We start from the raw sequence: 17,398 nt of genomic DNA, 5'->3' as shown, positions 1-17,398 counted from the left end.
TTGTGATCAGTGCACACGACAAACTTGGCACCTACTAGATACTGCCGGAACTTGGTTAGTACATGTATGATGGCCAACATCTCTTTGTCATAGATGGAATAGAGGCGTTCTGTTTGCATAAGCTTCATGCTCTCATAAGCTATGGGATGTCTATCCTGCATTAGTATTGCGCCAATACCTTCTTTGGACGCGTCACACTCCAAAATGAATGGTTGAGTGAAGTTAGGTAATGCAAGTAAGGGACAAGTGCTCATTGCCTCTTTCAGTTTATCGAAAGTGAGTTGTGCCTTTTCATTCCACTGGAAAGACCCCTTCTTTGTCAGATCCGTCAAAGGTGCACTGAGCTAAGAGAATCCTTTGACAAACCTTTGGTAATAATTGCTTAGCCCAAAAAATCCTCGCAAATCTATAAGTGATTTTGGGGGAGGCCAATCAAGGATAGCTTGAATCTTCTCTTGATGCACTTGAACTCCGTATTTACTGACAACATGCCCCAGGTACAATATTTCTGTCATGCCGAATTCACATTTGGATTGCTTGGTGAACAAAGATTGCTCCTTCATGATCTTTAGGACTTCATTCAGATGCTTCAGGTGCTCCTCCCATGTCCTGCTATAAATAAGAAGATCATCAAAAAATACAAATAAGTACTTACACGATTGTTTGTTGAAAATATGATTCATGCATGATTGGAATGTAGTAGGTGCATTTGTCAATCCGAATTGCATTATGAGGAACTCATAATGTCCGTAGTGGCAACGAAAGGCCGTCTTTTCTATGTCTTCCTCCCTCGTGCAGATCTGATGGTATCCGGAACGAAGATCTATTTTCTAAAAATATACTATGCCATGCAACTCATCCAACAACTCATCTATCCTTGGAATGAGATATCTATTCTTTATTGTTTTTTTGTTCAATGCACGGTAACCCACACACATGCGCATCGTCGCATCCTTCTTTTTGGCCAAAACCACAGATGACGCGAAAGGGCTAGAACTGGGATGGATCCATCCTTTCTCTAGCAGTTCTTGAATCATTTTTTCGTCCTCATTTTTGAATTTCTTCGGATGGCGGTACGGTGTGGTTATGACCAGCTTGGCTCCTGCTTCCATCTTGATAGTATGCTCAAACCCTTGATGAGGCGACATGCCAGGAGGAATTTCAATGAAAACTTTATCATGTTTACTCAAAATACCTTGGAGTTCATCATCCTGTGGAAGTGTTCGTTGTCCTTTTATAGGTTCCGTCGAGATTAAACAATGTGCAGCCCACGCAATGTCATCACACCGAAAAATTGTCTCCATCTAATATGTTGAAACTTCCTTTGGACCCTCATTTGCCATTCCGTGGAGAACAACCTTCTTTCCATCGACAACAAAAGTGAAATCCATCTATTTGAAGCTCTGAGTGTATTCATCAAGTGTCTCCATCCACTGTATGCCTAAAATAACCTCCATGTCATCAAGGTCCACTATGAAGAAATCTTCGGTCACTGTGTGATTCGCCATTATGATACTTAGCTGAGGAACAAGTTGTGTGTAGGGCAAAAGAGTCCCTCTGACAACCTTGACTTGAAATCCTGCGCGTGTCTCCTTAGGTAGACCCCTTCACTTCACCAGAGATGAGTTTATGAAACTTAGAGTAGCTCCACTATCCAGCATCATCATAACCCATTGTCCTTGGAGGGTTCCTCATAAATGAAAAACTGTGCACCTCGGGCTACCGGTTAGGGCAATGGTTCCTCTGCGCCGTACCAAAGCTGTAATTCTTTCCGTACAGTTTAAATTGCCCATGCTGGTGTCATCGTGAGGTTGGTTGTCTTCGGCAGACATTTCTTCTTGTTCATCCTCATCATCAGACACAACCTCAATGTAATAGATCTTCCCTTTTTCGAGGCATCTGTGGCCAAGCTCCCAACGTCCCTTGCAATTGAAACATAGGTTTTTCCTTCGGAGTTCATGTCTAGTAGCTTCGTCTAACGACGACTTCTTGGGCGAAGGTTTATTTTCCCTCAGAAATGTCGACGGTTTGGCATTTGAGTAACTTCGAGAGGATGACGCAGATGATGATGCCATACTTCGTGCCTTAATGATAAGCTCCGATAGGGTGGCAGGGTTGAACCCCTTTACCCAACCTTTCAGAGGTTCTGTCAGTCCATCCATGAAGAGTACTACCCGTCTTCTTTCAGAAATATCCGTGACCAAAACAAAGAGTTTTTGAAATGTACTGATCGACCGATCCAATTTGCCTTAGCTATGCCAAATCTTTGAAATTGAGTTTCAGATCTTTACCATCAAATTGATCTATTAATCTCTCAGTAAATTCTGCATAAGTATTTATCTGATCATGCCCCAATGTGATAGTGTTGTGATGCCACCATTCATGCGCAACTCCCTCCAAGTGCAGTGCTGCAAATTTGATTGCTTCTTCTTCTGTCATAGGATTCAACTGGAAGTAAGTATCGACCTTTATTACCCATGCTTGTGTGGATATGGATTTGGATTTGTCAAATGGAGACCGATTTACTTTACTAAACTTTCTTCTGAGATTATCATTAAAATATCCTCTGTTTCCGCCTCCCAAATATCTCATTCTTAGATCCGTGTAATCTTTGTAGGATATATCTTCCTCAAGATTTGCATTCTTCTAGTCTTCTCTCAGTTGTTCTTGCATCTCTTCAAAGGTTGGTTGTTTCCCTCCATGTTGTGCCTTCGTCCGTGAAGGAAAAGTCGGCATGGAAGGTCGAGAGTGTGCTGGATGAGGGTTTGATTTACTTGACACCGAGTCCGTGCTGTGACCATTTTGTTCTTCGGATATTTTATTGTCTGCCAATTTCTTGAGAGTCTCTTCCATGAGTCGTTGCGTATTAGTGATTTGTGCCTGGTTCCTAGCAAGTTCCCTCAGTAGTTCCACGAGTTTGACAGTTGTCGGTTCTGGTTCGGCAACCATTCGATCAACATAATGTGTCCTCTTCCAACTATAAAGTCTCATTCACTGTCTACAGGTTCTCAAGATCGAAGAGCTTTGATACCACTATAAGGTCCCATTCCCGTATACAAATCAAAAAAATCGTTCTCCATACAACTTTGGCGACCAAATGGAGTTCATACGACGATTTGGTACTAGTACTGAGGGTGTTGGGATGACATGCGATTGGCAATGACCAACGTACAGACAATTGGAGGACCGTACAAAATAGTTCGTATGGTATACTCGAGGGTAGTAGATATGCCATATGGTGGCTCAGGAAGGGTTGTATGGAAAGTTTGTGCAGGCTGTATGGTAGGCTTGTAAATGTCGTACGAATGCTTGTGAATGTCGCACGGGTGACTATGGAGGTCGTATGAATGACTATGGAGACAGTACAATGTTTATGGAGGTAGTACGGGGAAGAAGGAAGGGGTACGATAAAACTAGGAGGTTGTACGGGTTGAAATGAAGGTTCCCAGTTGTGGATGAAAGATAAAAGATAATTATGCACCATAAACCATTAATCCCAAATTTATCAAACAAGCTAGATCAAGAGATTTGAACACAACTAATCCTTAAAATTAATATAGATGCCAAAAGATGATGTTTTGATTTGCCAATTCAGAGCAAAGTATTACAGGCGTCGAAATAGGGTGGGTTGAATGCCATCGAAACCGAAATGGCCAAATAGGGAAGATCTTTCACTTTCGAAATGGCAAACAATAGGGAATTCCAAATGGAATTCACATTAGAAAGAAATAATCCAAAATTGCATACTTAAAGACAACCTACATACCGTGCTTAAATACCTGTTGGGAACAACTTTTCGAAGGTGTACAAAGATAGCCGACGTCAACACCACTATGGAAACAAAAACAAAAATGCGTCTGAGATACATTAAATCAATCGGTCTGTTACAATAGTTTGATTTATGATTTATTTTATAACAGGAACATTACATATTTAGTAAGAAAATCATAAAGTTATGTTTTGAAGAAGTTATATAGGAAATTACCTAAGTATCACAACGTTTTACTGTCAGCACATACACAATTTTGGTTTGGCGCAATTCACACATGCATAATTGACATGTGTGCGGTTACATAAAGATAGTATAGAGTGTCAGGATATTGTACCTATGTGCACAAGTCTTTATGAGTAGTACAAACAAAGATATTAAGGATTTAGTGATTGCGGGTTTGTACAGGCTGAACATGACAATGGTAAGGAATTGGATATTTTAAGTTAAGGAATAGCAAAACAATTGCTTAACCAATTAGAGATGACATCCTAGATGTTAACCCTAAGTGAGTGAAAGTTAGTTTTGTATTTTGGGACATGTGTGAAGACATGAAGGCTGACAGATTAAAATAATAGGGTATAAAGGACATATCTTTTGATGCGAAGTTTTGTGATGTCTATGACATTGGAATGTTATTATTATGTGATGCATATTTGATGTTAAGAGCAGTAAGAGGTATTACATGCGAAGATTGCACAGTGAGCTACAAAGGTCAAAAAAGTTATTGAAGATACCAACATTGGCAAGAGGTTTTTGTATCTATACCTTTTTGTGTACAGAATATTATTGTATATTGCATGTTTGAGTAGTGGGCTCATCTTGCATACATTTTGTAATTGTTGAGGTTTCTAACAAGGCCTAGTCATCTAACAAGGACTGTGACACTATAGGGATGTAATGGACTCCTAACAGGGTCAATATCTTTCACAAGATACTTTTTGATTAGTGGATAATTTTGTGGGTACCACCCCCACCAGAGTTTTCCTTTGGTTATGGTTTCCTTAGTTAACAAATAATGGTGTTATGAGTTGTATTGTGTTACTGTTATGTTTACTTTTTAGTTTATGTGCATGTTATAAGATTATAAAAGATATCCATAGTTGGGTAGAAAGTTGTGAAATATTAATAGAGAAGAGTTACTTAGAAAATGCCCAATAACTTGGGTAAGATCTTTATGGATACGAATCAGTTACAGAAGAGCCTAGAACAAGCTCTTGAGCAACTTGATGTAATCACAGAGGAAAACTATACTTTGAAGGACAAGTATGAAAATGCAAAAGACTACATTGAGAAGTTGAAAGACAAGATAAAATCTATCAGATCTAAGAAAGAGTCTAAAGATCAGATCAAGGAAAGTGATGAAGTTTCAAGGCTTAAGAAGGAAAATGAGATCTTGAAGCATGAACTAGAGATTACAAATCTAAAATTGAGTTTGAAGGACGATGACAAGAAGATTGAACCAAAATTGAGATCTGAGAATGCAAATTTGAAATCCGAACTTACCGAGGTGATATCTGAGCTTGAACCTTTAGAGTTCCAATATGTAGAACTTGAGAAGTACAATGCTATTGTGAAAGGAGAGCTTACATAGACAAAGAAACATCTTGAGAAGTTGTATTCAAGTAGTGAGAAGATTGATGAACAAATCATGACACAAATACCTTCTTATGATAAGACTAGTCTTGGATATTATGAAGGAGAATCATCAAAAAAATTGAGGTTATCAAGGAACTAGATCTTGTGATCCAACAACCTGAACCACAACAATAAGATATGAACAAGGTTGAGTCTAATAAATTTGAAGATGTACCTAAACAATTTGAACCACCTAAAGGAGTAAAGAGATAATTTATTGGAAAGTGTTATGCATGTAATGAAGTTGGTCATATGAAGGACTATACATGTAAGTATACTAACCCTATTTCTGGTTATTGTTATAATTGTTATGATTATGGACATAGAGCTAATGAATGTAGAAGACCTAGATTCAATAATAATATGTATCAAGGTACTAATTTTGCAGCTAGAAGATTTGTTGGAGGAATGAATATTGTAAGGAATGAAATTATGTGTTATAAGTGCAACAACTTTTGACATATTGCTAGAAATTGTAGATTACAAATCAATCAACTAGGACCTAGATATGGAAACTATTGGAAATATAAGAGGAGTAACTGAGAGGGGAGGGGTGAATCAGTTACCACTAAAATAAATCCTAGATCCCTTAGATGTCAATACAAATCAAAACTCTGATTACACTATATTCTGTTGTAACTTGACAAACACACATGCACTTGGCTTATACTAGCAAATGTTGTAACTCAGTAAATACTGAAATAACTTGGCAATTGCTTAACATGAAAATCTTTAAGATATAATCTATGATTAATCTTACTTAACTTAGTTGCATACATGTAAATGAAATAGCATGAACACAATTGACGCCAAGAGTTAATGTGGAAACCCAATTTGGGAAAAACCACCAATTGCAACTAGTTACTAATTTTCACTCTTTTGAAGTGAGCCCTGTTAGGAGCCAACCCCATTAAAGGTTACAAACACACTGTTAGGTTTGACCTATTAGAGAATTTAATCACCCTGTTAGGAGTGGCCTTGTTAGAGGTCTTTAGACAATTCAATCTAGAAATGCCACCTTGTTAGAGGACTTACAAATAGTTGTTAAGCCAACTTGGTTAAGAGATTTAGATCACTGTTACAATGAGATAGTAACAATGAGATGACCTAATTTCTGATGCAACTGAATTGCTGATTACATATCTCAATTCTGGCTTGTATACTTGATCCTTCCTGATCGAATGAATCTTTGCAGCTCAACAAGGATATTCTGCTTATCCTTCCAATTCGCTTCCTCTAAGCATTATCAAATCTTCTATCATGTTCAACACATTCAATTCTCAACTTGACCTTATATTTATATCTTAGACATTGTCAAGTCGGCTTGAATACAACTTAGAATAATTAATATTCATCTCCTCAGTCGGCTAGAACCAACAAATAATTCAATTGAACTCAATATGCCAAAACAAGAAAATCCTTTGATAGCTGACCCTACTTGGTAGACACTAACTCATAAACGATTTTCCTGTATTAACCAAGTGAACTCTGTTAACATTGCATATTCACAAAGTTCCTTTGGTAACCAAGTGAGCTCTGTTAACACTGGTTCCATCCAACATTTCTTTCATTCACCGAGTGAGCTCGGTTAACATTCAACTTCTGCAAACTTTCCTTTGACAACCGAGTGAACTCGATAGACACTGTTAATTGAATTTGGAAAACTATGGAATGCTCGACAGACACAGGAAACTATTTTCATCGCCCGAGTGAGCGCAACATACATTGACTGGCAATGATATGACATTTTGTGTAACATCAAAGACAATACACAATACACAATTATTTTCAATAAATGATAGCGGGTTAGATTTGTAACAACATGGGATATATATACAACAAGATTTTGTAGGATGAACAACATGAGAATGCCAAATAACATGAGGAACAACATGAGAACACCAAACTTCAAAAGGAATATGAGCAATGTCTAAGGGATGAGAATAGCAATGACAGTCAGAAAGGAAATGTGAAAGAGCATGTAGAAAATTTTAGTGAAACATTTGTCAAAGCTAAGATTCCATCAAACTCAAAAACTTGGGTAGAAAAGAAGTCAAGTTAAACACCTAGAAATAAGTTGAAGTCAACAATAGTTGCAAACCAACCTTTATCACTCTAAGCAATCATTTCATTAGAGAATTATAAGGGAAATGACGTTATAAAATTGTTTGAAGACTTAAAGAAATAATTATGGTTGCGCAATTAATATGAGGTAGATATGGATGCAAGGAAGCTATACCTAAGAGCGCATGAGATTCTGAGTTCATATGTGAATGCACGAAGAGAAACAAGTTTATTGGTTAACAAAAGCAACTTTTTCACTTGTGCATACTTGCACATTTATTCCAGAAGTTAATTTGAAAGGATTTGAAGGTCAAAATTGGATTTTTGTGTACCTTTGATTGTACAAGAAGTTAAGGAATATAAAGAAGCAAATTTGAGAAAAAATTGAAGTGTGTTGAAGCAAATTGGAAAGCGAATTTTGCAACCCCTAGTTTTATGAATTGAAAGGTATTTATTGTCTGTGCAATTGTAGTTTGGAATTTTTAATTTGAAAAATGGAGAAACCTAATGTATGTGATGTAAGTGAAAGACCTAGGTATAAATTTAAGAAGCACCCATACATTTCATTCAAAGATGACCCATTGGGAGCATTTTCACAAGTACCCTGTAGAGTGTTACACGTAGAGGATATCCACACATACATACATTGCAAGTTTGAAACAATTGGAGACAACGACATTCACCAAGAAATGAACCTAGTATACAACAATGAACTTCCTTTAAAACAAGAGTTTGAGCATCCAAAAAACTTAAATATCACCAACATATGTTCTTTGAGGAGTTCGATCAACATGATTGGACAAGGATACTTCTGAGCAAAATTCATGAAGACATGTTCTAGGTAGGAGACATTCCACTAATGATTGACAATAATATGATTCAAAATCTAACCGAATTGAGTATTGAAGGAAACAACCCAAAAAATGAAAAGAATGTTATGAAATTGGTTGAAACTAATACTGGATCAACATCTGATGGAAGAAACATAAAGGTAGACAAGATAAAAGAAGTTGATGTGAGGTTGAATAGTAAGATAAGTGGTTACAAGATGAACTACAATACTATGATGAATTCTATTCCTATAGGATTCATCCATGCAACATTTATGATGACTGTAGAAAGAGAGAAGGTTAATATGTGTGAAATTCTTAGGCAACAATTACTTGACAACATAGATATAATCAAGAAAACCAAGAATGCAACATTCAGGTTTGAGTCTTTGTTGACACATTTGTTCTTTCAAGTAATGAGGAGATTTATTGGTATGCTTGATTATGAATGGAATTCAAACAAGTTCACAATGGAGTTAATCACACACTGCTATAGAAAACAACCCGAGGAAAGAATCACAAAGAATATATGTAAAATGATGATGAGTTTCCAAGCTGAAATGAAACAAAGATTTAGGATTCCACTTGACATAGTAGAAAAGTATAAAGATAAAATATGTTTCATGTTTGAGACAGATGCAACTTGTATGGAGGTAGTACAACCAAGAGTCAAATTCATTGACCCAATGGGATATGAAATGACAGACAAGTTGATAGAAGGTTATGCGAAGATAATATTGGAGTTTGAGAAGGATGAAGAGTGTCCTAGATGGGGCACCTATGAAGAAAAAGTAAGAGAAGTGGATAGTCAACTATATAACAAAGACCTTCCTGAGGCGATTTGTTTGGATTCCCCGAGGGGTTCTTGGACACAATTGTTGGATTATGAGGGTGTCCCTTTTCGTTGCAGGATATGCCACTTGACGGGTCATATTGCTGCTTGTTGTGCTGCTGGGAAATCCAAACCTAGGCGACCACCTTCTTGGTGGTCAAAGGCCTCCTCTGAGCACTACACGGTGAAAAATTCCTTGGTTGCTCCTGACGATTCTGAGGCTGAGGCTAGATCCATGCCGATGACTGAGGAGGATGCTCTGGTGGATCTTTCCTTGGATGCTTCTAAGGACTTTGTGGCTGAGGATTGCGTTCTGTCCAAGTCGGTGGTGGAGGTGGATGCTTTGGTCTCTTCCCCTGGTTCGGATGTCCCTCCTAGGGGTCAGGCGTCTTCTGATTCTCTCACGGAGGTTGGTACGGCTTCTGCGTCCCCTGGGTTCCTCGGGTCTTTGTCTTCTGAGGCATGGGTTGCTGAGGCTGCGAAGATTGAGGACGGTTGGATCGCGGTTAAGCGGAAGAAGAAGTCTTTTTCTTCTGCCCCCCCTTTAGATAGGGTCCTTCGGTCGGGTAAGGGAAAATTCATATCAAAAGGAAAATCCTTTGTTTCCTTATGTTGACCGATTTTTTGTGTTGGTGAACTGGTTGCTTTTCTGGTTCGTTGGTTTCTGGTTTGGGAGGTTTTTCAGGTTGCTATTCCAGTCTGTTGACCTTCCAGGTTCTAGTACTGTTTTGGTTGTTTTTTCTGGTCACTTCTGTTGGTCTCAGGTCCCCATTTAACCTGGTTTAGTTGTTTTGCTGGTTTCAGGTTTTTTTTAACCTGGTCGTGCTTAATGGTTTATCTTTCTCTTAGATGTAAAGGGTTTCGGGGCCCCTTCAAAACTTGCTTTTACCTTAATCTAAAACTATATAACAAAGACATTAATAAGAAAGTTGACAAGAAAAATAATGAAATGTTGAAGGAAATTGGTATGAATAAGGAAGAATTCAGGGAGGCTATGGGCATAGCTAGAGAGATAAAAGAAAGTGGGCAATTTGAGATTTTAATTACAAAGCCATTATCAATTGAAAGTGGATCTGCTGAGGGAGAACTGCAGTTGTAGTTCCGTCCCTGTAGTCACCAATAACACCGTATGCAACAATACCACAAGTTCAACCACAATTTGTTCCCTCTCCACTAGTTCAACTGAGTGAAGAAGAAGTTAGCGTAATAAAAGTTCAACCATCTACACCTAGCAACACATGAAGATCAATGAGGTTAGGTGAAGTAAAATAGGAGCAAATAGAACCTCCTAAACATAAGAGAGTAAAGGAACTTGCCACTGGATCAGGTAAATGATAGAAGAGTATAGTGACATGTGGGTAAGCAGAAGAAGAAAGAGGCATAAACCGAGAAAGAAGAATTGCAGGAAAAAGAAACCAAAACAAAAGAAGAAATGGGAGATAAAGAAAAACCCGAGGTATCAATTGAAAGTAGAAAGAAATGGAAACCAAAGATAGAGAACATAAACTATATGATCATCTATGATGGAAATTTGATGAAGCTGAACAAATTTTACCACTTATATGATAGTTTTGAGAAATTGTAGTTAGAAAATGCAATTTTTAGATATATGTTTTTGTTTAAACAAAATTTTTTAAAATATTCATGGACAAATTCCCAATGACTTGTATGAGAGATTGAAAAACAAGAAGAAGAGAGTTAAGGAAGAAGATAAAACAATAAGCGAAAGAGTTGTTAGAATACTATGTGAAATAGAGAATGAGGAATAGTTTCAAAGGATTATGAAAAGTTTAGAACCATTGTTGTAGAATAAAACAAGAGCAATCCTAATTATGGGAGGCAACTATGAGGAAGTCAATAAAGAAACAAAGGAAGTAGTTATCAAAGTTATGAAAAAATTCAAGGACACTTTGATTGAAATTTTCATAAGACACCAGAAGACAAAATAATGTTTGGTTTGTCTAAGTCTAGTAAAAAAGAAGAGAGCATAAAGTTAGGGGAGAAGCTCCCACTCCTATTACCACTAAATTAGACACAAAGATGAAAGATATAGAAGGCAACAAAGCAATATAAATGACATCATCAGAGGCACCTCATATAAAAATTAGTACAGATAGCACCAACATCATTGTTGATGTGTTAGAAGATCCTTTTAAGGATTATGGCCCTAGTGTTGACAATTTGGTAGGATATACAAGCTCTTATGAAGAGAAGAAGGATGAGAAAGAAGAAAAGAAGGAAGGAAAAGAAAAAAAGAACGAGGAGGATTTGGCTACATTGATAGATAAAAGTAGAAATGCTGATAAAGAAGTTCCAAGCTAGTTGGAAGATAATTCCTCATGAAACATCTTTATGTGTACCAAAACTAAAGCACATAGAGACAGAGAAGGAAACTTCTATTAATGACCAAGAAGAGGATTCAGAACAACAAACTGATACTACTGATGATCAACCCTTGCAACAACTAGTTTATGACAGTCATGATGTTACATAGACACAATCACCCCAGTTTAGATACAATCAAAGAGACTAGTTCTTCAAAGTCACCCATGGAGTTACTCTTAGCATTAAGTCGACAAGGTAGAACCAAATTTTTATTTGTATATAGTTTTTGACTCACCTTTGTCAGTGATGTCAAAGGGGGAGTAAGGGTAAGACAAATTGTATATGTAAAAGGAGATATAAGGTAGTATAGAATAAGGGAGAGTAATATTGTGATTAGGAGATACACAGATGTAAAGCTGGTATATAAATAGAAAATGCTCCACATTTTGAAATTTTGTAATGGCCATGTGAAGAATTTCACAAATTTTGTAATGGCCATGTGCACAACTACTTGAAGTTAATACAAAGTGTTAGGATATCGTACCTACGTGTGCAAGTCTTTATGAGCAACATGAGTAGATATATTAAGGATTTAGTGATTGTAGGTTTATATAGGCACAATAAGACATAGATAAGGAATTGGATATTTTAAGTAAGAGTTTTAAAATTTAGTAGAACAATTACTTAACTAATTAGGGATACCATCCTAGATGTTAATCCTAAGTGAGAAAAAGTCAGTTTTGCATTTTGGGACACATGTGATGACAGGAAGGCCGACAAAATAGAATAATATGGTATAAAGGACAAATCTTTTGATGCAAAGTTTTGTGATGTCTATGACATTGGACTACTATTATTATTTGATGCGAATTTGATGTTAAGAGCAATAAGAGTTTGTATATGCATAGATTGTACAATGAGCTACAAAGGTCAAATCAAATACTGGAATTACTAGCATTGGCAAGTGGTTTTGTATCTATACCTTTTTGTGCATAGAATATTATTGTATATTGCATGTTTGGGCAATGGGCTCATCTTGCATAATACATTTTGTAATTATAATAATAACTCCTAATAGGGTTGAAGCTTTTAACAAGGCCTAGTCATCTAACAAGGACCGAGACACTATAAAGATGTAGTAGACTCTTAACAGGGTCAATATCTTTCACAAAATACTTTTGATTAGTGGATCATGGGTACCATCCCCATTGGGGTTTTCCTTTGGCCAAGGTTTCTCTAGTTAATAAATAATGGTATTATGAGTTGCATTGTGATACTATTATCTTTACTTTTCAGTTTATTCACATGTGTTTTTTTTAAAATTATAAAAGATATCCATATTTGGGCAATAAGTTGTGAAACACGGATTCACCCCCCCTCTCAATATTTCCTATTTCTAATAGTGTGATGGATTCTTGGAGATCCTTAATTTTTGGTAACATTGAGTTTTCCCCTTGTGCTAAGGGTTTTTTTACTACTTTTGTTTCCTTGAATGATCGATAATTGGTGTCAAGAAAGTTCTGTCCTTGGGGAGTTCACTCTCATTCTGCCAAACCATGGACATTCTCCTTCAACCCTCTTATTAAACCATTCAGTTTGCATCTAGTGGGGTTTGTCTTTCCAATCTTCCCATTCATTCTTGGGAGAGTTCTTGTTTTGAGGCTATTGAGTCAACCAAATGACTCACAAATCCGAACATACATACAAAAATAAGTCTTCCAAGATCATTTATGCTAGTCAACATTTACTTTTGTTTGCTATCAAGCTACAGCCAAAATAGTTTTACTTCTAACTGGCCTGCCACTAGTCTTCATTAAATAATTTGTAACTTATTGAGAATATCATACGAAAGATAATGAACATAGACATAATGTCTAAAATCCTTCTTCAACGCAAATATAATCTCACATGTTTAGAAATGCCAATCACCGATTGTACTAAATTGATTAATGACCTACAACATACATAATCTATTCAAGATCAATGATAAGACCTCTCATCAATAGAACATGTCTTCTACCTGAATAACCACTCCAAGCTCCAAAACCTTCTCCTAATACCAACAACCTTCAAATTTACATCTTGCTTGAAATAATTTTTTCCCTTTGAACGAATCCTTGTCCTACATTAGGAATATTTCTTGACGTTCCTGCATCTTTTGATTTTCATGACTTAACGTCCTCCCCATTCACATTTGCAAATCTCTCTTTGTCTTCATTTCATTTTTTTGGTATTTCTAGTCTTTATTTGTTAGCCTCGTGTCCTCCACATTCAAACAAGTTATCTTGTAATATCCTCTTCCAAAACTTCAACCTAGACTTCCTCTACCTCTTGAAGTTTTATGCCAAATATCATGTGAATCCTTATATATGTGATTGTTCCTTGCTTAGTCTTCATTTTTTATATTTTCCCAATTTGAATCTTCACTCCAATCTTTGAATGATCTTTTCTCTTTCTTTTCATCTCAACCTCTTCTTATTTTCTTGTTTTGAAAATCATTTCATCAATCCTCTCTTCAATCTTGAAGACAGACTAGTTAACATCTTCCATTGTGTAAACTCTTGCCAAATCCATCGCTTCTTGTATACTTGGATTCAAACCATTAATATAAAAATCTACCTTATATATTTTTGCCTCTACATGATTAGTCTGAATGAAAATCATACAAAAATCTTGTATATATATTCTTTCATCATTCTTCCTCCTTGTTCGAGACTTTGTATCTTCTCCAACAAGTTTAATTCATAGTATAATGGCATAAATCTCCTCTTTATTTTTTCAATCATTTGACCCCAACTTGCAAATTTTTCTTTTACCTCTTCTTCCTCTTTCAAGATGAACCTCCTTCTACCAAATAGAGGCATGTCCTTGTAATCTAGTTTTTGGAAATCTTACTCTGTTTGGGTCTTTAACTTTTGTGAATTCAAAATAATCTTCCAAGTCATTTATCCAATCAATTAAATCTTCAAGATTAAAATCTTTAGTGAATATAGGGACATCAATCATTTGTCTCTTTCCTATTCTTGATAGTACTTTCACGAATGTGTCGTTCAAAAATGTTTTTGTTGTTGTATCTTCTTCACCACTTGCATCATTGTCATATTTTGTATATTTGTCTTGTTCACTCTCAAATTCTCTTCTTTGAGGAAAAAATCTTCTAATTTCTTCTTGTCAAACTTCAACTTAGCTAAATCAAGGCTCCAAAATCATCAACATGAACAACATTTGGAGGATTTATTCCATCAATTCTAAATCCACCTCTATGCCAATCACACATGACTTTTCTTGCATATATTTTCACAATACCCTCAAACTCAATCCTAGTGCAAACTACCTCGCTTTGGTTGATTTGCATGCACAATTTAATTCTTTTGGCTCTAATATCGCTGATGCATTAAGTGGCAACAACCTCCAACTTCCACTTGAAACACACTTCTAAAACTAATGTAAATATGGTTCGAGAAAAGAAAAACCAGAGATTTTCTCTTGAAATTCAAACAACTTTTCATTATATTAATCGAGTCTTATTGATTTTTTATTCCACCATACTTATTTGATATAGGTTTGAATATAGACCTATAGAAAAATACTTTACTAGTGGAAAATTGCTACTCAAAATCTTTCCTTCTACAATTACTCCAAAATTTCACTTGCAACAAACAGGTTACTCAAATTTTAACCCAAAAATATACCCAACTCTTGGTCTTTTCCTCTACAATCTGACACTTCTTTTTTCCTTTTAAAAAATCTATGCCCTTGATTTTTTTTTTCTAATAGCCCTTTCTCCAAAATGCTACCCTTACCTCCAAAGAAAATACCTCAAAACAACGTTCGACCTCCTTAAAGAAACATCAATACAAAAACCTTAAAAGGAAATAATTTGTTCTCATATGTTACTTTCCAAACCACTAATAATTCAGATGTAACTATCCTCTCGACATAATGTACCGTTGACTTTTCTTTGGAAATTTCAAGGATATAGCAGTTTTTATGAAAATTTTAGGATGTATTCTTCATTAATTTAATGGTTTATGGGAGAAAACAACAAGAAATATGCAAAAAAATCATTGTAATTGTTGTAGATATGAGATTTGTGTTTTTTCAAAATTCTGTCTTTTTGGGGCATTTTGTCATGAAGATAGTCCATGCCTAACGATTCATTATGATGAGAGGCATACTACCCAACACAAGCATTAAATATATCTGACACATAGAATAAACAAATTTTGAATTTAAAACATGGGGTTCCCTCTTTATGTGGATGCCCATCGTCATTTATCAAATCAAAATATGATTCAGTAATAGGACATGAGTTTATGATTCCACCTATAAAAGGGTTGAATTTAGACGCATACTTGAATCTAGAACTAAAATAAAGATGAATGGTTAAAATGAACATGTATGTTGATGTTGTAGAAAATTAGATTAATTTGATTGATGCAAAATGATACTCATAATTTAAGATGGTATCTATAAATAAATGATTGTGATGAATGCACAATCTAAAATCTAGAACCATGCAAAGAGTTGAATCAAGGTAACATGGAATCCTTGTGTCCCACTATTAGGGAAAACATTATTTTACATATTTTCTCAAATCAAAATATGACACATACATGGGATAAGGATTTATGCTTCCACATATAAAATGGTTCAATTGGGATGCATAATCAAGTCTAAATCTAAATAAAAATAAAAATAAAAATAAAAATAAATGATTAAAATAAATATGTATCTCAATCTTGTAGAGAATTAGATTAGTTTGAATTTCATGAAAAATAATACCCATAATTTAAGACCAGGTCTAGAAATAAATGATTGCGATGTATGTGCTATCTAAAATCTAGAACCATGAAATATCAAAGCGCCAACCTTGAGCCTCTTAAGTGTGGGCCTAATCTTGAAATTGCAGCTTAATACTTTGTTGATAGCTTTAACATCTAATAAATAAGGATTTAATGATTACACAAGTTACTTCGTTATCTAGCATATGATAAACTTGGTGGTATTAATACACAAGAAGCTTCAATGATTGAATTAATAAGGTTGTAACAAGTGGACACATTCAACAACATATGCAATTGATGTGCAAGTAGTTGACAATAATGTAGAATGATGATGTAATGATTACTTATGACTTGATGCAATGGACAAAATGTAATGAATGTCTAAATAGTAAACTAAGTGTAAGAATTAGGGTTTAAATTTTGTTAATGTAAGAGTTGAATTTGTTGTAGTTAATGCAAAAAGATAACTATAATATAGGTGATAATAATTGATAATGGATATGAATGAGTAGTGAGTGATTTTGAATTTATTGCAATGAAGCATGAATGATGTTTTTGTGATAAGTCTACTAGGAGTAACAATCCACCAATGAAAGATATAGAAATGCAAAACAAGATACAAACCAACACCATAAGACATACATTTTTTGTTCTTGAGAAAAACCTTGTTAAGGGAAAAACCTTGATGGGGATGATAACCAAAAGTTCTTGCACTAGTATAAGAATCTCTTTGTTAAGAGACCTAACCCTATTAGGAGTCGATACAATACATCTAGTACATTAGTCCATGTTAAAGGACAAAACCTATATCAAAAGGTCCTTCAACCCTTTTAGGAGTTGATGAGAAAAAAAGGGTCATTGCTTGAAGGGTGAAGGTTAAAGACACCTTCAAGGACTCACTTCTCAAAGTAGAAGGTTAAATCCACCTTCAAGAATGAACTAGCCGATGACAACTTAATTTCCTTGTTCCATTGGAGTATATAAGGAATAATCATACTCTCCACTCATACCTCTACCAAAGCATTTGACCAACCTTCAACTCTTCTTTGATATCTAGCATCAAGGTTCACGTGTATATTCACATATATTTTATACATTACAACAAAGGAATTGATTTCCTTTATATAATCTACAACAAGTGATTTGGTAATCC

Source organism: Cupressus sempervirens, chromosome 1 (assembly GCF_028749045.1).
Source record: "Cupressus sempervirens isolate cs-2001-9-10 chromosome 1, ASM2874904v1, whole genome shotgun sequence".
Classification (NCBI taxonomy): domain Eukaryota; kingdom Viridiplantae; phylum Streptophyta; class Pinopsida; order Cupressales; family Cupressaceae; genus Cupressus; species Cupressus sempervirens.
This window is presented reverse-complemented; position numbering follows the sequence as displayed.